Source organism: Larus michahellis, chromosome 3 (genome assembly GCF_964199755.1).
Source record: "Larus michahellis chromosome 3, bLarMic1.1, whole genome shotgun sequence".
NCBI classification, from domain to species: Eukaryota; Metazoa; Chordata; class Aves; order Charadriiformes; family Laridae; genus Larus; species Larus michahellis.
The window spans coordinates 8834997-8859669 of NC_133898.1; the positions used below are offsets into that span (position 1 = coordinate 8834997).

The 24673-nt window shown below is 45.5% G+C and overlaps 1 long non-coding RNA gene across 1 annotated transcript in view; it reads left to right on the forward strand.

The window, feature by feature from the left end:
* Window positions 1-3482: 3482 nt before the first annotated feature.
* Window positions 3483-24673, forward strand: part of LOC141740210 (uncharacterized) — a 66728-nt gene continuing 45537 nt past the window's right edge. Inside the window, exons 1-2 of the long non-coding RNA XR_012585912.1 lie at window positions 3483-3593; window positions 15375-15447. This is a non-coding gene — a long non-coding RNA (uncharacterized LOC141740210). The remainder of the gene's footprint in view (window positions 3594-15374; window positions 15448-24673) is intronic.

The following is a 24673-nucleotide window of genomic DNA, read 5'->3' on the forward strand; positions in this document are numbered from 1 at the left end:
AGAGGAGATGTTCAGAAGGCACTCAGGTCCAGATCCTTCAAGGGACTGAGTTGCTGAGCTTTTTCTGCCCAGCCCCGCTTCATTTCAGGATTTAAATCTCCTGATTCAGTCAGAGGAAGCACCCAAAGCTCTTTGACGACCTGGGAACTAACTCCTACTGAGAGCAACGAAAGCATTGTTTTGAGATGTTTTTGAAAAGCATATTTACCTTCATTTCACAACCGTAGTTGGTCAAACACCTCTAGAAACACCATCTGAAAATCTGGGCAGCGCAGTGCTGGGCGGTGCTTAAATACCCGTGAAGTCCCGGAGCGTGTGCTTAACTTTGAAGCACAAGACTATTCCTGGTGAGGTCTAGTGGCTTTAAATGAATGTCTACTGACCGTGCTACATTTTATCATGTATTTTTTTGTGCAGGAAGCCCTTCTAATGTGAGTTGCACCCGTAAATCAGAGGAGGCTATTGCTAAATCAATGCGCTGAGGTGCGAGGCGCAACGTGTGGCTGCAAAGCCAGACCTTCCGCCCTGCGATAACAACGTAGGAACAGCAGCGAGAGGATTATAGACCTCCGAGCTGTTTGCTTTCATGCCGTACGGCAAAGCAGGGAAATAGAACAAGAAAGAAAAAACAGGAAAGTGGACACATATATTGCAGAGTCATTTAGATGTCTGGTTGTTTCTGCTTATGCCGTTGCATGGCCTCCAGGTGAAAGGCTTGGCTGCGAAAGCTGAGGGCCTGTGTTCAGCTCAGATGGAGGATTCAGAGAGCTCCCCGTGAACCAAGGAGGAGAATACCCTGGGTAGAAGGAGGGCAAGGAAAGGTGGGGGGTTCTTTCTCCTCTTGAATCCCCTCCCCCACCCCGATGGAGACAGAGCGTGCCACGGAGCGCAGCGTCGTGGTGCCACACAGGGGTGAAGGAAAATGGTTTTGTAACGCAGCACCCAGGGTACCCAGCCAGCAGGTAAGATGTCTGCCTTCTCATTCCGACTCCCAAGATTATTTCGCTTGGGTTTTGTTTTGCTTTCTTTTATCCCAAGGTTGTTTATTGTAAAATACATAAACAGTCCTGGGAGAGCTCCCCACACGCAGCTGAGAGCTCTGACCACGGGACGGTTGTGCAAAAGGCAGGGCATTCCCACCCGTGTCTGTCTGCACTTGGGAAAAAACGAGCCGTAAACACTGACCCTCCCGAGAGGGCTCTGGGGCTGGCGTGGATGGAGGCACCTCCCTGGCTGCTCTGCCTCAGGCGCCTTCAGCACACCAGTGGGGTGGCAGTTCACACACAGCTCTGTGCCCAGGACTTTCCGTGGACCAACGCCACAAACTCGCTGAGGCTGGAAGGAGCTCTGGAGATCGTCCTGTCCACCCCCCGACCCTGAGCAGGGACAGCTAGGGCTGGTTTCCCAGGGCCGTGTCCAGTCAGGATGGATGCATGGCCCCTCCGTGGATGGAGACTGCACAACCTCCCTGGGCAACCTGCTCCATTGTCTGGTCACCCTCCGTATTCCTCCCAGGTCACCTGTCACTTCTTGCGCCTCGTGTACGCTTCCTTCTTATGTCTCAGTTTTGTCAGGAGCTTCCTGTTCAGCCATGTGGGCTCCTGCTGCCTTTGCTTGCTTTTCTGCTTGGTGGGATGGACCGTTCTTGTGCGTGGAGAAGGTTGTCCTTGAAAATCAACCAGCTCTCCTGGACTCCTTTTCATTCCAGGTCCAGACGTGCTGTCCTGCTCCTCCCACACCCCACAGCAGCCACTTGTGTGCCCCCCAGCAGCAGATCTTGCCTTACCTTCAAGGGTTACCAGGAAACCATCACTGCTGAGAGAACAAAGCAATTACCTCTTTTGACTAACTTCAATCCAAAAGAAATCAGGGCTGAGGTAGTATTTTTTAATCTCAGGAAGGATTTACTCCTGAAATACATGAAAATGAGGAACCCACCTATCTTTGGGCCAAGCAGCCTCGAGGCTGGTGCCTTTGCGCTTCGGTGGCAACTGCTTGTCATCCAAACCAACTTCATGTTTTCATGTCTTACGTTTGCCAGGCAGGACTGGTGAGGACCGGCTGAGGTCGCGCTGCAGGAGCTTCCCCGCACCCATCTCCCCGCCGGGCAGGGGTTGCTCGCTGCGCTGGTTTGGCTGCCAGCAAAGCCCCGGCTCTCGCAGCGCTGTATTTCGCTAATGCTGGACGAGTGGTCTCCAAAGCTGTCTGACGTTCTGTGTTTCGCCAGGCTGCTCATCTGCATGATTTCTTCAACGTCCATAAAATTCATTATCATTGTAGCTCTGGCTAATTAGCTCGTAAATGTTCCAGCGTAGTTAATAAATTATCCTAGCCTTAAAGGGCTTATCTGGTTGGTGTAATAAGTTGGTCTATACACTTTTTTTTTTTCTATTATAATAGTCAGAGTATTATTTATATGACTGGGACTGAACTATGCCTGAACTGTGAAAGAAGCGCTACACTATAAATAAAGAGTATTTTACTGTCCAAATACTTTAAACTTAGTTCAGAGCATGCTAGCATCTGCCTAAACCATCTAATTTTGCTTACTCTCCGTTTCAAACAAGTAGAGGGTGGACTGACAAAGTGTGTCCAGAAACACTAATATATAGAGCGATCTACCGTACAGATATACAGCGTTCGAGGTCCTCAGGATATTTTATATTTCGGGAGGTCCGTGGGTGGACAGTAGCATGTTACAAGACTTCTGGAGCTAAGCAGGAGGTGCTGAGTTTTGTTGTGGAACTATACCACGTATGTTTTAACATATACATGTTTTGCCCTAATTTGGGGGGAAAAGAAGTTTTATTTTTAAAAATCTGAAGGAAAAAAGTCATCAACATTTTTAAAGCAGGTTGTTCTAAAGTTGATACTTAGTAAGTGGTTAAAAATATCAACTTTGGTCATATATGGAATACAACAGCTTGCTTTTTTTTCCTTACAAAATAAGCACTTCCAGCCAATTCTGTTAATGTTTTAGTGCGTTAACGAGGGGTCATTATACAGAGGTTTTCATTTCTTTATTTGTGTGAAAGCAGCCTTTCAAAGGGAGTTTCTCTGAGACATCCAAGGCGCGCTCCAAAGCCCCACTCCAGACGCGCGCCTGGGGAGGCAGAGGGCGAGGGAGGCAGGTCTCCTGCGGTGCCCTGGCTCCTTTGCTGCTCTCGTTAGAAACACCTGCCCTCATTGTGCAAAGACCCACCCAGGCACCCACCCGCACACACACCACAGGTGCTAAAGGGGGCTTAAGAAAAAAGCCATAGCAACCAGCTGCATGGCTGTGCCCGCAGGACAAGGGCCTGGGGTTCAACCCAGCAGAAGCAATGCAGCTAGCTAGGAGGTTTGGTGCTTATTCAGCAGCTGATGTCAGAGTAGCTGAGAAACCACCAGCAAAGGCACGCGCATGATTAACTCCTACAAGTGGCACAGTTTAAGCCAATATATTAGCCCATGACCAGGGGGAACCCTGGGAGTTTGTGCCACTGATAAGACCACCTGTAACAGTAGCCATTTCTTTTCTTTCTTTCTGCAGAGGGGCTGAAGACCTGTCCTGCCACCAAAACTGAAGCGTGGAGCAGATGTTGATGGTCAAGGTACTGTCCTGCAGTAGGGGTGCCACACGTGAGGTGTGATAGTGACGCCTTGCCTACTGATGGAGGATAAAGGGCAGGAGGCGCAACCTCAGTAGGTGCAATCCTGTAATGTCTGTCTCTTAGAATAGGTAGTACTTTGGTGGCAAATAAATAGTGTAGAGAGATTTTTGGCTGACTGTGTTGACGTCTCCACCAAGAGCTTTGGCTCAGCAGCTGCAAGGAGCTCAGGGATGGTCTGGTGCATGCGGAGTCTGCTTTGGAGCATGGCCCATGGGGATTGGCTGTAGGCTTTTAATTATATTGTGTAACTGAGAGGCATTTGGAGATAAATGAAGCGTTCCTGGATGTAACAGAATTTGACACTGCAAATGTATTATAATACTTGTCCAGTTCTGCGTCTTAAATATAGGAATATTGATCCATTTTGCCTCTCTGAGGAATATGCTCCACTCCACATGTGCAAATAATGCAGAGAGATTGATTTTATGTGGACGTAGGTCTAAGCTCTGAGTTATTTCCCTACCCAGCAAAAGCTTGTGTTCTGCGGTGAAGGTGATGTAACGAGACAATGTAACGAGGGCTGGAGTTTGCTCTCGCTTCCACCAACAATTCCTTCTTTGACTTCAGACAAGTTGTATTCTACCCTGTAGTTCATTTCTCTATTGATAAGATGGCAACAGTGATGCTTCCCCCTCCTGCTTGTCTGCTGTAGGTGGTGAGGTCTTAAGGTTAGTTGTTGGTGTTTGCTCCGCAGCACCGTGCTGCGTGTGCGCTGGGACAAGGCTGGGGGATTCGGGTGCCTGTGAACTGGACACCAATAACACCAGGTCTGTCTGCCGCCTGCTGGGAATTACTGCTGTCCTTTTAACTTCACTTTTAAAGGCTCAAAAAAAAAAACAAAACTAATTTGTAGGAATATTCATGTTGGGCTTTGTTGTGCTCTTTTTTAAAAATAAAAACCAAACAGTTTTGAAAACAGCTCAACCATTGCTTTCTCAAGTGCTTCCTCTCTTTCCTTCCCTCATCCTGACAAACTCACCCCAGGCTAAACAAGAGAGGAAAACATAAGACTGAAGGGGAATGTGTTTCACAAAGGAAAAGCAGAAGCATCATGGAAAGTTTTGGGGTTGGTTTTTGTTGGGTTTTTTTTGTTGTGTGGTTGTGTTTTTTTTTCTAAACTGCTACTCCAAAACATGGGTATTTTGTTGTGTGCATTTGTAGTTTTGCATCTCCGAGCACCATCTCTGCTCCCAGGGTGACTTGGAGGTGCACAAAGCTTGTGTCGTGATATGTCTGGGCCAAAAGCTGCCGGGGAGGCTGCATCCAGCCACGTTACCTGTCTGGTTACCGCTTAGCTGGGTACCTTTATTGTTGCATTGAGGCAGGATTGATGCGTGTAGTTTGAGACTCGTGTTGGTGGTTTTGTGGGGTTTTGGTGTTGCTTTGATGCAAGAAGCGAAGGGGGAAAAAACCTGACTAACACCGAGCACTGAGAAGAAGCCACCTCTGGCTTTGCTCAGGCTGGGGTGGAAGAAACTCTGATGTGTTTCTTGACATCGATATTCCTGAGCCTAAGGATGCTGAGCTACCAGTGCCATACAACAAGCTTCCTTTTCTTAAATACTAACTGATTTTAGTTCCGAGGAGCGCAAGATTGTTCCTGAACAGTCAAATTATTTTAGCGCGCTGGAATGTGTTTTCTGGTCCTATATATTAACATTCCAGCATCTCCTGCCTTGCAAGATGAACTCTGATTCTGCATGTTCTTGCCTGTGTGTGTGTTGGACTGAGGTGTTTATATATTAAGCTGGTCTTAGTTGTTGATTATAAACACGCAGAACTTTTTTGACTTCAGGCCTCAACACTACAAAAGAAGTCAGGTTTGTAAAAAAAAAAAAAAAAAAAAAAAAAAATCATTTGAGCAATGGAAATTCACCAAGGCAGCTTTTACAGGTGGGGCTTTTAATTATTTGTAAACAAAAACAAGCGCTGGATCTCTGTTGAAGTATGCATCAAGTCGCAAAGATTCGTCTGTGGTTGCGCAGTTGGTGATATTTAAATAGCTGTGATTTTTGGTAACTAGAAAGAATTTCTTTTCTCGAAGCAAACAAAGTCAGGATTCGTCAATGAAAGACCAGGTCGTGGCTCATTCAAGGTTTGCTGTTGTCTTGTCTAAGAAGTTGGTAGGTGTTAATTTTTCATATTTAGGAACGAGGAAGGTTTACTGGGAGAGACGTTTAATGTTCTCCCTTCCTGTGATGCGAACAATGAGACTTCTGGTTTGCAATTTAGATGCTGGATTATGTCTGTTCTCTAGCAATTCTATTCGTGTTAGGGCTGCGCTAAACATCAGCCTTTTCACTTCAAACACTCGGATATGATCGTAATGACATAAGTATTTATTCTGTACAGGACATGGTCAGCTTCTGAACTGGCTTGCCTGGGAGAAAAATTACACTTTGCAAACACCAGAGAAATTACACTCTAGGTTTACTTTTCTCCTGCATCTTATGAACAAAAACAAACTCTGTGTATTTTCCGTCTACGTGGCTATCCAGGGGAGCTGTTGGCAACTTTTCCCAGAGAACAAGTGTCACCTAAAACAGGTCCTGAGCAGATGTTTCCCAGCAGTGAATATGGCCGTGACTTACAAAAATCTTACTTCACAGGAAGTATTTTAGTTTTAAATGAATGGCAAAGCAATACGTTAAAGCTATATGCACTGATTGCCACACTGAAATTGCTCTCATTCACCTCAGCAGGAGATGGATAGAGCCTGTGTTTTTTGTCAGAGGATTATGAACTGACTTTAGCACTTTCCCAATCTTTGGATTCATGCAAAGACAGTACCATGGGGTTGTTCTGTAGCAGTGTGGATAGATTAATTGCCTTGGTTTCATTTCCTTTTGTTATTCCCTTCAATATCTCTTTGTTCTGAGCATCTCTTCTGTCTATTCTTTTTAGATGCCATTGTGTTGTCAAAAGAGACTTTTCACAGGACAATGAGTCACCAAGCCCTTGCAGTGATTAAGTATTTTTATTTTCAAAAGCCTTCAGCAGTGGCCCCCCTGCCCCACCACCAAGCAGAGAAATCCAGTCCCTAATAAGACAGGAGTTGCTCTAAATTATCAGATTTCTCTCTTTCCGCTTCGTTTTGGGTGACACATTTATGGAGAGTCCTCCAACCTGCTCACCTCCCCTCGGCTCACCAGCATGTCGCGAGCCTGCCAGGGAACGTATCGCCACTCCAGAGGGGTCACTGATCCCTGACAAGTGGCTCCAAACAGAGCCGGGAGGCTGGAATGGGATCCCGTACTGGGTTGCTGCCCTGACATCCAAAAAAGTAACGGGTGAAATCCCAGACCTGCCTGAAGTCAATGGGAATTTTGCCACCGACTCCAGCAGAGCCAGGATTTCACCCAATATATTTCCCAGCCTCCCGCCGCACAAGCACGCGAGGTCAGACTCTCATCGCGGTCACACCACGCCATGGTCTGGAAGCCATTTACTGAGTCTGGTGGAATTGCTCCTCCTTCTCGGTAATGAAATTCAGCGGGAAACCTTGCCTGCATTTTCATGGGTAGGAACCAGCTCTTGGCCGATCAGTGCGGCTCCCACTGCACGCACGGAGGGTGGATTTGGGAGGCCGGGGAGGTTTTTACTTCTTGCAGAACGCTCACCCCAGTGGGGATTTTTTGGGGGGTCTTATTTCTAACAACTTATTTTGGAGCTTTCTACGTGCAGAGAATAAGAATTTGGCCTTTATGACAAACCTGAACTCTTGCAGGCTATGTACATGTGTTACTGACCTTTTTTTTTTTTCTATAGATAGGCTTGATCCAAAAAACTTGGATTCTGGAATTTGGATGCAGCTGTAAGTGAAGGATCTGGCTTGGGAGGGGGTGTAGATCCTGCCTGCTCCATGAGCAGCCATTAGCTGACTCTTTCCTTGCCTCTCGGAGACGTTCATGATGGCCCATTTGTCAGGTCATTGTCCAGGTCTCCCTGTTGATTTCTTTCATAATCTTGAAAATTCAGTTTAAAAAATTGTTACTTTGACCAAGAAACTAGAATCAAACTAAACCAACAAAAACAGGAAAGTTCACTCTGAACTTCTGGGATGAGAGCCAGTTCTCAGCCACATGTTGTAACTCTATTATTTATGTCCTTATTTATTGACTACATTGGCACCTAGAGTTCCCCATCTCTGCCTGAGGCCCTGTTGCAGTACATGTGAGAGAAGCATAATGAGAGCGAGTTCCTTGCTGTGAAGACCATACAAGATGCAACAAACACAAAAAAAATCCAACTATAAATCCCATTTTATAGAGCGGGAACTTGAGGCTTCTCTTCTGCGAGGTTGAGAGCAGAAGAAACCCAGGGTGTCCTCCTGCATCCCAGGTATGGGCTTTAGAGACAGATACAGCTGCAATAATACTCTCCCTCCTCTCTTCTCTTTTCATGAATAAATCTCTCTTCAGTTTTTCCCCTGTATCCTGCTCTCCATTGTCGAAGCGGTGCCACCTCTGGCACCACGGCCAGGAGGATTAAGGGAAGGGCAATGTCCCATTCTGTGTTTCCCTTCAGTGGTTGAGGGGAAAATGTTAGTATTATATAAAAATAGTTTCTGGAGTTGAAACAAATTTATTTCAGTCAGACTTCAAACATCTTGAAGAAAAAAAAAATAGATGGACACCAGCTATTGTGGATTGCCGCCTGGAATCATATTTGCTATTGCTCAGGTACCTGTCATTTCTTTCTCCCCCTGAGGCTTTCAGTCTCTTTCAGCTCAAACTAGTAAGGTACGAACTTGGGTTTCCCCTAATAGCGAAACACAATACCAAATTGGGAAGCTTCTTGAAAGGCTCGTAAGGGAAGTGCACAAACATCTGGTTGACATTTAATCTAGAAATGTCAGGCCTCAGCATTTCCAACCCAGGCTGACAGCTCCTTGGGTTGAATACCAAAACATGCTTATTGAGAAAATATAGGGAAGAGGTAGATCAGAGGCTGAGTATTAAATTGGAAGAAGGGTTTGTTGTTTTTTTTAAAAAAACAAAGTGAGCGTAAGCTGTATCTGTAGAAAACCCTGTGCATTCTTGATTGTAATGAGCACACCATTAAAGGAAGGCAGTTTGCTGTGAAGCAAGCTGGGCTTAGGCTTTCTGCTAAGTTGGGGCTGACCTCCAGTAATCCTTTTATCATTCGAATAAGTCGAGCCTTGCAGCAGCTGGCCAATCCAGATGCTACGCCGGAGTGGGCGGCAAAAGGTCCCCGAATCCTACCTGCTGCACTCGGGCACTAGGCATCGTGGCACGCTGGTGTCCCGTGAGGGACTGTGCTTGTTCCCTGGGCTGCACTTGAGCTTTCAGTTTAGCAAAGGATTTATTGAGAGAGATGCAGAGCCTGCGTTCCCCTGGCTCCCGGGACTGTCTAAACCCAGCCTGATGGGACTTTCCATCTCCCTCAATGCCGGTGCCTGGTGCTTCCTATCAGCTGGCTGTGGGTTTCTTGAGGCGCGTGGCCAATACGGGACGCTTTGCTCAGCGTTTTCGGTGGGACTGAAGAGATTTAGTTGCCCAAGTCCTGAAAACCCCCAATCTTAAATACGTATTTAAATCCCGGTTAAATCAATGAAAATTAAATATATGCCTAGAAAACGCACTGCTCACTTGCTCTTGAGACCTGGCATGGGTTGAGGATGTCAGGCTTCAGGTCTGATTAAAAAGTTCAGCAAGAGATTCTCAGCCTTAGAAAAGGATAGAAGTTTTCTCAAAAAAATAAAATAAAAGTAAGAAACAACCCTATCCTAGGAAAACGCTGTTTTTCGCAGAGGAGATTTTTTTTGAAAAGGAGAATTATTTTTTTTTACATTATCAACTCTTTTGAGCGCATTCTTCTAGTTTTCATTTTCTTTATACCCCTCAGTGTCTTTAATTCCTTCCAATCTACTTCATCTTCAGGAAAAAATGAGCAGATGCTCACATGTTTTTCCAGATGAGGTTCCACCATCTGCCTGTGACATAACCAGGTTTGTGTTACTTTACTCTCTGACCTCACGTTCTCTTGGCTTTTTTCGTCCCTGCTGCCACAGAGCAGAGATGCTTCTCGTGCTGCAGGCAGGGATGCCTCGGTGTCCTGATCTGATTGTGATTCTTCACTGCGTAAGTCAAGTCAGTCCTCACAGTGTGCTGTGTCTAGCAACAACCAGCAACAGATCTTCTCTTCCGCTGCCCATTCACCTTCCTTTAGAAAGTCTTTCTACTTAATGGTGTGCCCTGGTCCCGGGTGAACTGAATAATTGCACGTGTAGTTTTCTTCTGCCCATGTCAATGGTGCAGGTCTCAAACAACACCCCAGGGCATAATGTTGTGTTGCCTATATCCAGCCATGGTAAAAACAGCAGACAGGCTGATTTTTGGAAGTAAAGATACAGGACCTGATCTGGTTTTTATTGGAGTTGGTGATCAAGTTCCCACTTCAACAAAACTCATGACTTGCATGTGGCTCACAGCATTCGCACCAGTGAATACACCGGGTTAAAACAAAGGTCATTAGAAAATGTACCCAAAAGGCCAAGACCTGCTTAAGTACATGTTAAGGGATGTAATGTTTGAGGGAAGTGTAGTTAAACTGAGCAAATATGACAGGAGACCCTGTCGCCGTAGCTCTTAAAGGATGCCTTGGACTTCCTGAGCCTTTGTTTGTTGTCGGCCGATCAATAAATGGGGTTGGTTTTGCTCTAGCAGAAATGGTGGGGTGGAGAGAGGGATGGAGGGGGAATAGAAACAGTTCGTTTCAGGAAACAGTTTCGTGTAAGCTCAGCTTGTAAGAATCACAAATTGAAAAGTTCACATGACTGGAAGGCAAAATCTTCTGGCTGTGCGCCAACTAGGGAAATGAACAGTGTTTGCTGGAGGAGCTTAACCCCATTTGGGGACGGGAGGAGTGGCTGTTGAGGAGATAAGCGTGTACTCTCTGCACCCCTCTGAGCGTGTTTCTACCTTTCTGAACCCACATTGCTGCCTCTCCTCCTCTCCCGAGGAGGCTGGGTCTGTCTGATGATCCCAAAGGGCAGTGCTCTCATTGTTATTTGAGGCCACGTAGAGGCCCTTCATAGAGAGGGTTGCTCACGCACAAGCCATCGACATCTTATTTGGTTTCTTGAGCGTGACCCTTTCCAGGCGGTACAGAAGACCATGGGCTATGCAGTGCTGGGAGCGGTGGGATGGTCCCTGCTGTCTGCTGGTGCCATCAGGGCCCCACGGTGCTCCTGCGCGCCTGACCCAAGGCTGAGCAAGACATCAGGGCAGCCTGAGGTCTGCACAAAGACGGACCTTTCCCTTATCGCGATCATCCCCTGTTGCACAATGCGTTCTGTTCTTGCTTCAGCGAGGAGAAGAAAAGGCTGAAAGGGCTGGAGAACCAAGGGGCCGTTCCCTTTCCTCGTCCCCTGGAGGGTGTATCGTTTAATTAGATACAAAGGCTGTTAAAATCAAAAGATCAAATTGGAAAGCTGCTTGATGTATAATAGCCTCCAGCAAAGAGTGGGGAAAGAAATTCTGCAAAACATTCAGTTTTAGTTCATATCTTTCAATCTTTGGTCAGACCGAAAAGAAAGAAACAAACTGGAACTAACTTTCCATGTAAAATTCAGTTTGTTTAAAATTTTCACTTTTGGGTTTTGTTTTCATTAGACTCCCAAATTATTGGTTTTAGTCAAACCTCCAAAACTAAAAGGAATTAAAAGCTGATTATGGAACACAAAAGAAAATATTTTGTTGTTGTGGGTTTTTCTTTGTATTGTCAATAACTCGTTAAAAAGAATTCCCAAAAGAGATGTATTTTTTATATACATAAAGAAAAGGAGACAGATATATCTCCTTTTAACTTCCCCACAAAACAATTGTAACTTTCCAACCAGTGATACTCCAGATATTGGGCTGGAAGCATTTTTTGCTGTTTTGCCCTGAATTTCATGTATATGGTAATACAGGACTCAGTCTGACAAGTCCAACTTGTAAAAGTCATATAGACCCAGGTTTAAGTTTGTTTTCAGAATTTGAATGGTTTTTTGGTGGGGAGCTGGGTTGACCCCCAGCTCCAAGCGTTGTCTGCCATATGGAAGGATTTGCAGATGCGTGTTGGGGAATGTAGGGCTGAACTGTGGCTCCAAATCGAGGAGTGCTGCTGCCTGCTGAGCACGTTTGGAAATCCAGGGGCTTACTGGAGTAAGGTATCTATTTTCTAGATCAAAAGGGCACATAATTTGGCACCCAGCTCTGGTGGAAAGTGATGGACAACTGGTTTCCTACCTACCCTTTGTGACACTGAAAATATCTTCCCGAACGACTGAATTCAAGAGTTTAATGTTAAACATACGGGTGTGTTATGGTTGTGGCCCAGATCACTTGTAGAAAGAAACCGAAGGGTGGGTGTCCTGGGTCAGTGCCAAAAGGCAGAGCTAGACAAGATGTCAAGATGTCGCAAGAAGTTTGCGTGTCAGCACTTGGTATATCCACAGCGCGCGGAGCCTCTGGACACGTACTTGTCCCACGCAAACCTGCTCCTCTTGCCCCACGTATCTCCGTGACCTGTCAGTTACCACTGAAAATGGGAAATGCAACTTCTTTAAGACCTGGAAACCCCATCTTTGCACTCCTGTGTATGTCCAGCTTTGCCATATGCTAAGTGTAATATATTATCAGGGACTTATTTCTCTTATTTTCTGTCCTATTGCTTTCTCAGTCCCTTTTGTGGACTCCATAGCTGAAGTTTGTGAGTATGTGCCTTGGCTGAAAAGCTGCTGCTGTGGAGCAATGATACGTGATGGTAACCTGTGGGGCAGGAGGAAGGTGTCCTCCAGGAGCCTGCTGCCTTGAGCATGCAGCACTTCATCAAATTGTTTGCTTAAATGACTTTTAGAACTATAAAGTGAATATTGTTAATGCTACTGCATGAATGTGCCCAAGTGTTTTTGCCATCCTGAAATCAGTGCGGAGATGGAGAGGCACTACTGCTTGTCGTGCTGGCTTGGGGCTTAAATAATCAGAGGTGGTTTGCAGCAGACCGAGCAAAAAGGTAGAAGAATGGAGAATCAGACCTCTGTGGCGAAGCTGTTTGAGCTAGGCTAGGACTCCATATGGCGCTTAGGCCCGTTCTCCCAAATGCACAGATAGCCTTGCTTTGTGGAAGGGCCTCTACGTGTTTTCACACGTGCGTGTCAAATTTCCGCCCCTTTCGCAAGGATGAGGCTTGCGCTGTTCGACAACACGCACACGCGCAAAATCACCGCGGGCTGCGCAAAACCCATCGGGGGACGCGGTTTGTGTCTGGTGGAACGTATTTAATCATTTTCCCAAAGATATCCCCCTGATGTGAATGGTAACAGGATGTTTATAACAGAGATAAGGCCGGGATGAAATCCGACCCCTCTCTGGGAGCTAATAAAAGCAAAGATTTGGAATTAAGTATCACTTTCTCTGGGCTGCACACGAATGAGGAAATGGGGTCAGAAGGGCAAGCTGCAACATTGTAGGCACTTTATCTAAAACATAAACATTACTAGAGTGCATTCTGACCAAATTAACTCTCTCAGATCTGCCATGTTAGCATTCCTGTAGTACTTAAGCCTGCCAGCTTTACTGCTTCTCTGACTGCGGGTTGAACTCCAAGTTGGGGTTGACACTTGCAAACAGGGCTCTAAGTGGGGAGGGTCTGCTGAACCCTTCTGCAATTAAACATCTCCCAAAGAAATGCCAATGTCACTGCGAAAAAGAAAAAGGGGGGGGGAGGGAGGTGGAGTGAGAGAAATACGATCCAGTCCTCTCGGCGCACAAACCCCTGAAAAGTAGATTTTTCCTTGCTCAAGCCGTAAGGACAGGAGTATTTGCTACTGTTCACTGCAAAGCACTCGGATCGGAGAGGCTGGGCTTGAAATCCCAGCCCTCCTTCAAGTCCAAAGCGAGCCTTTTGATACCAGATTGGGTGGTTTAGCCCGGTTTGATGTCAAAACCTTCCTAAAATCAGGACTTTGGGGTGGGAACAGTTTGTCGAGGCTGTCAGGCAGCTCTGCGAAGTCAAAATCGTTGATTTTTTTTTTTTTTAAAAGCCGTCACACGATTCCTGTAATAGCTGCTCGCAGGTGCTCAAACCAAAAGCAAGATCTCATTGTGCCAGGCAGTGTCCAGATGCCTCATCACAAAACACAAAAAGTTCGAGAAGCACATGCTATCTCTGTACATGCCACAAGGGATCGGTGGAGCCGATGCTATCTCCACTGTGAAAATAGAGGAGCAAAGGCCTGCAAAGAGAAGGAGGAATGTAATATTAAAATTAGCACCTCCCAAAGATCAGACAAGCGCTTGGGAGCTAAATTACTTCCTTGCTGTGGGGAGGGAGCAGAGGAGAGCAGAATGTGCTCCGCACCTTTCTGTGGAGCAGATGGCTCCCCCCAAGAGTCATGGACCTTGGCCAGGAGGGATGGGGAGGGGTCAGCTCCAGGGCTCCTTCCAGGCCTGGCTGCAGCTGGTCGAGTTTGGAGGCTCTGTTCCAATTGAAATGCTGCCCTGCTGGGTTGTGGGTTTGTTTCGGTTTTTGTTTTTTTAAGTTTTCATTCTGATTCAAGATTTTAAAAAGGAGAATTTCAAAATGTGCTGGGCAAGATATTTTCTGCACCTTTTACAAAAATCAAGCCATGCCAGCTGTTTAGAGAGAAGGAACTGCTTAGGTTTGGGGCTTTTTTTGAAGGAACAGATTCTCAAGCTGTCCTAAAATCCCTCCGTGGTGTTGACTGCTTTGCTACCTCCAATTTTGCAAAACCCTGAGGTTGTCTCAAGTCTCAGGTCTTCCTGGGATCCCTGGTAGCGTCACAGCAGGGAGGTTGGTAGGGCTGGGACTGATACCTCCAGGACAGCATGTGTGTGGCGAGGATGCCCTGGAGGTGTAAGACTGAGGAGACTTCATGTCCTTTTAGTTCCCTTTGTAGGCGGACGAAAAACACGGCCAGTTCCCTCAGTCCAGCAGGATTGTCTAAAGTGGCTATGCCCAGAACCTGTCCTGGGTGTCAGAAGAAGGATACTGGCTTGAAACTTTTTCTGTAAAACGTCTTTGTTTCAATAGAATGAAATTTTGTGATGATAAAAGTATTTCAATTATTACTATTCTTTATTTTCCGATCACCTCAATTCTTGCAGAACTGAGAGCTGCAACGATCCAGAGTTGGGTTGCCCAGAGTCCCACAGGCAACTGGAGGAGAGGAAACCCAGACTCAAAGTCCTATACCCTGCTTTTTAGACACCAAAATTACCTTTTCTCTAGTTCCTTCCTGAGAAACCCCTTGAGTTTGTAAACTGCCTGGTTGGGGTTTTTTTAACACAGTCACTTGAATTCTTATCATAATTCCTTATCTATGGCAAAGAGCAGCGTAAATACCTAGAGTAAAATCTCAGCTCTTCCGGGAACAGTTAGTCAGTCCATTTTAGTTTGTGGTTTATGTTGTATCATAGCTATCCAAGGAGGCTTTACACAGCAGCGGGTCAAAACGAACTATCCCTGTGTCAACTGATGTCCATCAAAGTCCTCCAGAGGACTTTGCTGCTGGAGCATCCCCCAGTAAGGCACAGACGTGCCACTGCAAGTTGGGGTGGCAGGAACTGAGGCAGCAATCACCTTGAAATCTTAACTCTGCGAGGCTGGGAATTAGAGGGGAGTGTTGTCTTCAGCATGAGCTGCCAAGGGATCATGCTGCCAACTTATTCCTTTCCTCATTTTGTTTCCTAGTGGACCAGCTTTCAGCTGTATCCCAGCCCTTCAGAAAGAGGAGAAGACCAAAGGCTGTGACTTGCTAGAAATCGTAAGTGTGTGCGGGGGGGGAAAGAGCTGGGAGTAGTTCTTTGGGTACCATGAAGCCACATTGCTGTCTGGAGATGGTGTCAAGCACCTTGTGGAGTAGGACCAACGTAAAACCCTCCATTTCCTTCTGTTGTTCTCTCTGGTTTGGCATCAGACACTCTGAAGCCAAGTCAGATAGGTCAGTTCACACTGGCCTTTTATTTTTTTTTCAAGAGCACAAGGAGTTCCTGAGGTTTAAAATCATGCAGTGAAACTAGAAAGCTTCTTGGGCTTGTCGTGAGCTGCGCAACAAAGCTGTTAGTATTCAGGAGGAATCACAAACAGTGTGTTAATCCCCAGCACTCGCAGGGATCTCGTTAGGTGAGATCTGCTCCCCTTCCAACACGTTCCTTTCAGTTTTCTTTTCAAACCACAATCAAAACTCTCCTGTATTTTGTTTGAGATTTAAAACAGCCAGTGGTTCATTGATTTCACATAAAGGGCTTCTGTGCAGGGGATTGTACATCCGTTCAACTACTTGGGGCCGGTCACCCCTTCCTGAGCTAAAGCCCCCGGGAGGAGGCTACGGGGTTTCCACTACAGCCATCCCACAAAGGGAACGAAGCAGTGCTGGTGCTCCCAACTGTGCCGGGGCTTTGGGGTCTCGCTGGGGAGCTGAGTGCGGCTGCTCGAACGGGGAGAGCCACCTGGGCTGGGGCAAAAGCCTCTATCACTTTAGCTCTGTGGCTGGGGCAGGGACCTGGACTCCTAGCCACGGAGAGGCCATCTCCTGTCAGTGGTTCCTCAGGCCGTGGCGTGTTTAGTGTGTCCAGGGCTGAATATGTGGTGGTCAAGGTGACTTTGGGCAACACAGTCTTGTGTAACATCAGTCATCTTCGTTAAAGTATCTAATATTTTACAATCTCTTGTCGAGGAAGGATTAAAAAAAAAATCCGTTATAACTTCCCAGCTTGCCTGGAAGCTGTGTGCAGGGCGAAGTCCCTGTGCCCGTGTCTCTCTGTTCCCTGTCTTCACTTTCCCCTGTCTTCACCTTCCCCATTTGGACCCACGTGGCTTTGAGGCAGCACAGCGTAGTCATGCTGGGCTGGGGTCAGAAACACCCTTCCCTCTCCACCGCCTCAGAGGAGCTGTCAAAAAGTTGGTTTGGAGCTTGGCAGCGCTTTGGGTAGGAAGCCAAGCTCTGCTTCTGAAATAATCAGTAGAGTATCCTGATAAATAGGTTGGTCTGATGGTGCTTCTATATTTGGGTTTCTGTGCCTCATAGTTGCACAGAAAGGTTTGAAAACGTGCACTGTAGGGACCAGGAAAACATAAATCCATCTTATTTAAAAATTGCAACCGGTAAGCCAATCTCATCCTTCAGTGGCTAAGCAAGGACTTTCGAATGCATTGTTCTGGCAAAAATGAATACCTCGTTATAGCTTCAGTAGATAAGTTTATATCAGTTTACCCCAAATGACTAAGTTCCCACACGGGTCTGCAAAAACTACTTTGATATAAAAAAATAATTAAATAATACTTAAACCCACCGTGCAATCAACATAGTTTTATCTCAGTGGGCTGTTTTCCACCTTAACCACCTTCTTGCAACAGCAGTGGGGTATTTCAGTTTGAGTATGACTTGTAGATATTTTTCTCTCCCGTTGAACTGCGTTCATAAAAAGTTAGTTTATGTGGGTGGAAATTGTGCATGGAACCCTCTAATTCTAAACAGTGTTGGAAATGACTACATATTTATTAATGTAAAACCATAATAGATACCATGGGTTTCATGGAAATTATCAAAACTCAGCTGGTTTTACAGTGTGAAATCAGCTGAGACATCAGGCCAAGGTCACACTCTGCCAAAACAGTTAAAAACTGAGGTGGAAGGAGCATAAAGTAAAGGTAACGAGGGGCATGGCAACCGGGACCCACTTTGTTGTCACTTCTACAAGAATTACGCAGTAACTTGTGCCGAGTGTAGTTATACTTGACCTAGACTCTGTTTTATCCCAATCCCTTTTGGGCATTTTCTCTGCAATAATTAACTGAGTCCTCATTAGGCAAGAGAATCAGGTTTGGCTATGTGCTAATTTCTGCACAGAAGCTGTTTAGTTGGACAACGCTCTCCTTAGACATGGTGTGCGCCCATGGCATCGTACTCCTACTTGGCAACGCTGGCGGGCGGTAGCAAGAGTGTCCACCCAGCAGTCAGATGACTTTAACCCATATTTATTTAGCTTCTGAAGAGCCTGAGAGCACCTCAATGGTTGTGGAAACCCCTCGGGGGATTTCCTGGTTTGGTTTATTGGGCTGAAGATGCACAGGTTTCCCAGGCTGGAATGGGACTGCATTGATGCAACTCTAAGGAGAGCTTGGCCGTATGCTCATTGGAGATCATGATACTATTTTTCACATTCATTCCCTTTTAGCTCTTTCCCTGAACTATTTCCAATTATTTTGACTGGGAAAAAGTCATTAGCGTGTGTGTGTGTATATATATACACTGTACAGTTTGGGGTCCGTTGCTTTTCTTCTCTTTGCCTAAATGCATATTGAGCCAAACCCCTGACGTGTGCTCCTACTGAATGTGCTATAAACGTTTCCCTAAAACTCTCCAAGGTGCCCTTTCTGTATGGACTTCAGAGCAGGTAAACTTCCCAGAAAATACTGTAGTCGATGAGGTTTTACATCACAGGGTTCCTCTTCCACTCCTTTCCTGTGCTTTTTTTTGGGTTTGCCTTTTGAAGCAGAAACCGTATTCATTTTCAAAGTAGATGTGTGCAGTCAGCAATGATGAAAATGAAGGTAACTTTCAAAAATCCTGCCAGAAGGGATTTCTCCACTTTAATTTCTGCTTACATTATTAAGACAAGTAAATTATCTTTTCATGGAATGTTTCCTTTCTTTCTGGAAACACTACTGATAAATGATGTAATATTTGAGGCCCTTCTGCACAGCTGTTGGAAGCCCAAAATTTCTTTTCCCTGCACCACAAGAGATACAGATGCCAAGTAAAACCTTAACCTGACTTTTATGATTAAAAGTGATGGTATCGCAGAGGGAAATAAGGAATCTACAAATATTATTCTGAAAGTAATGGATTGATTGAGCTCTTATATTATTTTTTTTTTCCTTGGTATTTTTAGGAGCTTGCCGTTGTTGTTACAGGGATTAGGAAAAAGCCAAGCAGAGTTCTGAAATAGTAGCTGAGAGGGGCTTTCTGTAGCTGCAACCCGAAATACTATTTTAAAGCCACCTTGACAGGAACAAGCTATAGCTGCCGTGTCAAAGCTGGAAGCTACTATTTTTATCACTGAATTTTTAACCTGTTCTTAGGAAGGGATTTCTTTCTATGCTGCTTTGAGATTGCCACTTTCAAAACTTCAGGGATATTTTTTGATATAATTCAGGAAGACGGAGTAGCCCAGGCAGAAGAATCTCGTAGACTGACAGGATGGTATAGTGCCTTTTTGGGAGAAGGGATCCCTTTCTTCTTTTTTTTCCTCCCCTAGGCTGTCCACTGAAACTTGAATAGCGGAGGCCACTTTTGCTCTGTATCTTAAATAATTTAGGTCAGTTGTTGACATTTTAGCACAAGTAGCTTATCTTAGGGGTAAGAGCTGCTTAACCCATTGCAAGGAGGAACGGATACCTTTCCCCCCACCCCAACATAAACAGTCCCTGGACTTTCCAAACAGTTTTTGGGAAGTTCTCTTGACATCTGACACTGTGCAATTTACTACTCTTGTCAGGTGAATGGGTTTGTCCCCGGTGACCAACACCGGTCAGTCCCCGTTGCACTGGTCGTGGGTGTCCTGTCGCCTCTGAGCAGCACCTTCTCCTGCTGCTTTCCCCGCGCCGTGGACAGAAGCACCGACTGCTGGGGCTGCGGAGGAGTCGTCTGTGCCCTGCTCGAGGGCCTTGCCCTTCTGCTTCAAAGACCAGGAGAAAAATGATGCCGTTTAATCATTGTAATTGGTTGGAGCCTCCTTGTTTGTCTCTTTTGTATCTAGATAAGCAACCTTTAAGGGGAAGACTGATTTGTAAACTCATAGCATTTTAAGCCTAGGAGGCTGTTATGGCCACAGAGCAATTAATAGGTGTGGGATCGCCTAATAATTCTCATATTGACACGAAGAGAGAGTCGGCCCATCTCTGGCTGTTGTTTTTCATGTTGAAAACATGCAGCTACGCTGACTTCAGCATCCCATCACTGGAGCTCTGCCTGCTAAATAGGGGCTATGTGTTGTCAAAGGGGAACTGGTGGGGCAGGGAATTTTACACCAGGATTAAAGTGCATAAATAGTGTGAGTTTTAGATAGGGATCCAAGTGACCTGTACCAGGTCATTTGTTAACCTTTACTGTTGCTCTTCTTTGTTCCTCTGAGCAATGCTTATTTTAAATGTGGATATTAAACTTGAGGGAGTGGGAAGGATATACAGAAGGGATCACTAAGCTTTAGGGGTTCAGAGCTAGATAAACTTTCTCAGGTTGACTAACAAATTACACCAACTAGGAAGATAAAGAAGTACTATTTTTCTGTGGTATATACAAAAAAGACCTTCAGGTTCTAATGCAAATACGCTGGTAGGACATATGAATGAGAAACTTTCACAGCACAAAAATATTTTTTTGAACGTCTTACACTTTTGGCTAATAGCCACAATCTTCATCCCGCTTTTGGCTAGATGCAGTTACTAAATTGCTAAATGCAAATGCAGCAACGTACCCCAAACAACAGAGACCATCTTGAAACCATTGCACGAAGGAAGAGGAGAGGTCCCAGTTCGGACAATGATGCTGTTTGGGGCAGGCAGAAGGATGAGCGTGTTTGAAAACCGGGAAGCTTTGCAAGGCGTCTTCTCAGACGTGTGTCAGAGGTGGGCAGCTGCTCTATCCGCCTTGGTTTTTAGTGTTGATGAGAAGCCTGGAAAAGGAGTGAGGAAAACCAGTTAATTAGTCTGTGTGTGCATCTACCGTGCACAGCAAAGAGGAGGAAATGACTGGCGTCTAGTAGGAGCTGCAGAAGGCTTGCAGTAGGCAAAGTGCTTTGTTAAAACATCACAATGATATGGTACAATGCGTGTGGTTTTTGCTCTGCAGGTTAGTACAAATAGGAGAGGAACCGCTCAGTTATTCAAAACCTACCCAGGCATTTCCAAAGCACTCATTTTCAATAAGAAAATATCATTTATGTGGCTGCAAGGAGGAGGAGAGGGGGACAGGTTATTATTGTGATCAGCCTCTCGGAAAATCTCACCCATAGCATTCAAGATCCCACTCAAAAAAAAAAAAAAAAAAAAAAAAAAAAGAAAAGCTGCATGAATTCAAAAGCAAATACCAGACTTCTGTGAGGCACCTGAGAACCAGCTTCTGACCATAACACCCCTCAGTTGCTGTGCCTTGGGAAGCAGCGTCCACCGAAATATGTGGTCCTGCATGAAATGTACTCGGGATTAATTAAAGGCCAGCTTCTCCAAAGGCAAAATAAGAGCAGCTAACCGTATGTGTGATTCATTGCACCGAGGGAGCCTGATTTAAATTTGGGTTTGGACATGTCCAGCGTAACTTCCTGGTGTGACAGTGCTCCCCAAGAAAACTTTACGCATTCTAGGTGGAGGTGCTGACTTCAGTGCATGAAGTCAAGCGATGTTTAGCAATGGGCTTTGATGAGAGCAGGATCGCTTCTGTCCCATCCTGAAGACATTACCTAACCATCTGCTTTCTAAATTCCTGGGAACTGCCCAGCTAAGGACTAATGGAGCCAACCAGACACATGCACACACCAAAAATGAGTTTTGCTAAACACCTGGGGCCAACACCTCAGCTGATGTAAATGGGCAGCAGTGACACCAAGGTAATTTATAGCAGCTGAAGATTTGGCCCAGGAACGCTATTATTTTTCTATTTAGAGCAGTGCTAGCAATTTGCAGGAGTTTGTTATTAGGAATGGGCCAAATATTTCAGAGGAAATTATGGAGTAATAACAACCACAGAACCTAAATTAGTTGTTTTTAAGTTATAAGAGCATAAAATAATAGCATCTGACACCACTAACCACTATTCTTTTTTGCACTCCTTAAAACTTCAGATGCACTTTGCCAAACCAATTGTTTCCAAATTCTGTCAAAAATATTGTCCTTGGGCAGAAAGCTTGGATGCTAAATTTCAACCCAGAATGATTTTTATGGCTGAGTGACAGAAACCTTGAAAAGGGGATTTATAATGAATACAACCTTAACTACTGTGGCGTGAACAGTGCTGCAATTCTCATTAGCTGAACTTTCTTTCACTTTTTTCTGAGAATTTCAGAGGGTGGGGCTGGCCATAGGAAGTAGTCGACTTGCGTCTGTCATGGCAGGAAGGGAACTCAGCAGCTTCGTTTTCCCCTTTCATCTCTGGACATCTGTCTGGGTTCAAAGATTGTTGTGGGTCTGAAGCAATAGGATTTCAATATGGTTTTTCATGTCACGGCCATGAGCGTGGGCCGGCAGTGTGACTGTGGCATATGAGCTGAGAGGTTTCGGCACCGGGAGTTTGACTCCTGTCCTCCTCTTTTAATGAGGTTTATTCACTGGGTGACGGTGGAAAGGCTTTGAACCTGAAATCAAGCCCTAGCAAATGAGGAGGCAGAAGGACCAGCAAGCGGAGGATGTGCCAGGTTCATGTCCTGCTCGGCTTTACTGCTAAACTCCAGATTTCAGGCTGTGGGAAAAGGAAAGAGCCTCCCTTTGTGTATGTTAAACACCAGGTGTGCAGGGTTGGGAAGTGGGAGTGGAGAGTTGGCTGGAGGATTTTTTTTTCTGTGTATTCGGACTTTTGTTTCCCATGAGCAGCGAGTGCACTCACGGAGCTCTTGCACGATGCAGTGTGCGTCCATCCTCCATCTTAAGGTATTTCCTCAGCATGGCACAAGATTCAAGGCCAAAAAAAAAAAGCTTTTAAAATTAATTTTTTATAGAAACAGAAAGTCTTTAGGGCTGCGCGTAGCCCTGAAGCAGGATTGTGACCTTTCCTTGAAGTTCCCAATGTAAATATTGCCTTAAGTATCCACCTTAAAAGCTCTTGGGTTGGGACCTCAGCTGTGGTGGTGAAAACCACATGGACACCGAGAGCTCTAAAATCAGAAATTAGTTATATAGTCCACTGGGTCTCCCCAGCACGATCTCCTGGGGTTGGAAGATGGCACATGTGGTGAGTAATGTCATAATCATCCCAGAGCAGAAAACAAACCCAAGTAAAAGGTCTTACAAGTCTTTCATCTCTACTTTCCCAAGCCACAAATGGCGAAATCTTCACGTGGCTTGCTCAGATTGCTTTTGAAAGATGAGAACTTCCGTCCTCGATGGGAGAGGCAGAATGGGACTGAAATTGCCCTGTTAATGAAGAAACTATTAATAATAACTGACTCTGCTAGAAGCTATTCTCGTGGTACCTCCTCGTGGTGCCTTTGGTAGGTAGGAAGGAGATTTTGATGAACCTTCAAGATCTCTCCTGTCTGACTTTCAAACCATTTGAATTCATTCAGGATGAGGAGAGGGGGTTCCCCCAGCTGAATGGCCCAGTTCACAGTTTCATTGGGCACTTGCTTTGCAGCAGGCTGTTTGAAATATTTTATCTGGCAGCTGGCACGCTGCCTTTTAAGAACTATCTTTTTTTTTTTCTGAATTTTTTTTCTTGTAAAAAAGAAAAATACCTTTCTCGTGATTAATGCAAATAAAAATCTGAGGATCTTTAACTGGATGCGGAGAAAGTGGATTGTGTTTGAAGTGAAGACTCTGAGTGCAGTGAGGTGTCACCACCCATCCCTTGATACCTAAATCCATTAGAAATATCGAAGTAAGAGGAGACTCGGGCTGGGACGCGTTTCCTCAGCCCGCTGTAGGTTGTGCATACTCTGCTGCCATCTGGCTAGCGTCGAGCCCTTCCACCCTACCTTGGCAGTACGAGGAGGAAGCTTTCCTTGCCTCTGTTTGGCGGGTGGCTGGGATATCGCTTCGTGCAGTTATATGCGAATGCTTGCGCATAGTACTTCTCTGCAGCAGTGAAGCAACTCCTGTAACTCCGTACAACGCTGATGCATTCAGTTCAGGAGCCGTGATTTTTTTAAAATATTTTATTTTTTTCAGGTGGCAATAGTCATTTAACACATGGATGCATCCCTTAGTTTTCAGCAATTTTCTGTCTTCAGGTCCTGACCTGCCATTTGGGGGTTTATGCATGTGATATCTGCTTGACTGTTAAGAAGGGCAGCTTCAGAGCAAACACCTGCCAGCGTAAAGGTGTCAGGTACATGCGCTTCGTCTGGCCTCTTCTTTTGGACCTCCTCTTCCATCCGCCCCGTGTTTGTGTAATCCAAAGCAAAGGCTGCACCAAACCAATGCAGGGCAAGGGGAAGAGAATAAACACAGTCATGTTTGTTTTCCATCCTCTTACCGTCAGATATAAAGAACAACTTCAAAGCAATACATAACGAAGTTCGGTGATACACCAACAATAATTAAAACGCCCCTGCAGGAAGTCATGTCACTGAAAAAACAACTGCTTCAGAAAGCAATAACATTTTTGTGCCAAAGGCATGTGAAACTACTGTATCTGGGCTGTGACTCAAAAAAAAAAAAAAAAAAAAAAAAAAAAATTTGGCACTTGCTTTAATCCATCCCTATTCAGGACAATTGAACTTAATTCTGAGACTGTGCTGGTTACAGTAGGGCAAAATTAAAGCACAGGCTGGCTACTACAGAGCAGCTTTGGGCCATCTCTGAGCAGAGGGGGCTTGTGCAAGCGAGGAGAAAAGGCTGTTGGAGGTGCTCTCTGTGGGAGAGCCCTGCGTGGGCAGAGCATAGCCTTTGCGACTCTGTCGTGCTCTGCGGTTCTTTCAAACCTGGTGTCACCCACCTCCCGCGTTGGCGATGGCTGGTGCAGAGGCAAAGGCATCCCCATCAGTGCCAACGCTGGTCATTTCAGCATGGTACCAGCTTGCTCACGTCTTTATTACAAGCAAGACCCAAAGCCCACTAAAGAAGCAAAAAGACCCTACCTGGCTCCGCATCACACTTCTGTGCTTGTCTCTTAGCTAGAAGAAATGGTCCTTTTGTAACTACTGTGGGGTTTGTTACTATTAAAAAACATCTGCACTGTCGGCTTTATGGCATGTAGAGTTGCTGTCCTCTGTGGATGCTGCAAATGTCAGTGCTCTCCTCAGTGCTTTCTTTTATTCTTCTTTATTTTTTTTTATAGT